Raw genomic sequence first — 883 nt, 5'->3', positions numbered from 1 at the left:
TGTGTATCAGGGGCTTCAGACGGGGACCCAAATGTATGGGCCTGGAAGGGGACCCAAATAGTGGCAAATACAAGGCCCTGGATGGTACTGAAGTAAACAATGTTGTATTTACCTACTGTAGGCCTATGTTTTTATTTTTAAATTGTTTTCCCCTTTTTTTCCTGACTATATCTACTGCATACAGACAGTGCATAGTACTGTGTTCTATCCGTCTGTCATTCAATGTTATATGTTTTTCTTTTCTTTTACATATCTACTGCATAGTACTGTGTTCTATTCGTCTGTCATTCAATGTTATGAGATACTTAAATGGTTTCCTGTGGAAATAAGCTTAGTCTTTTCATGGATCTCCTTTTAGTAGACCTTGTACCAGTGAACTGTACCGTCATGAAACTGTACCTTTTCCTATGCAAACTTCTAATAAAGTCTTCAATCAATCAATCAATGAGATACTTCAATGGTTTCCTATGGAAATAAGATTAGTCTTTTCTAGGATCTCCTTTTAGTAGATCTTGTACCAGTGAACTGTACTGTAATGAAACTGTACTTTTTCCTATGAAAACTTCTGATAAAAGTCTTCAGTCAATCAATCAAAAATCCTTTCCACCACTGATGATGAACTGCAGGGAACTGCCCCCTGCACTGACATCATCGACGTCGAAAGGGAAAGCAGCGTCCCCGCTCATTGGCTCCTGAACCGGGGGAGATTTTGAAAGTATTCGGGTGGAGCTGCTGGAGGTTGGAGTTGCTAGTAGCTAGCTGTTTGTTTGGGATTCAGTGAAACACACGGACACAGTCGGATAGCAGCAGCGTTGGTCTGTTTTGTTTGTTTCTTTATTCGGTTTACTTTCCCCGGCAGATCTGTTTCATGGCCCCAGAGACG

Source organism: Nannobrachium achirus, assembly GCF_963921795.1.
Source record: "Nannobrachium achirus genome assembly, chromosome: 7".
Lineage (NCBI taxonomy): Eukaryota > Metazoa > Chordata > Actinopteri > Myctophiformes > Myctophidae > Nannobrachium > Nannobrachium achirus.
This window is presented reverse-complemented; position numbering follows the sequence as displayed.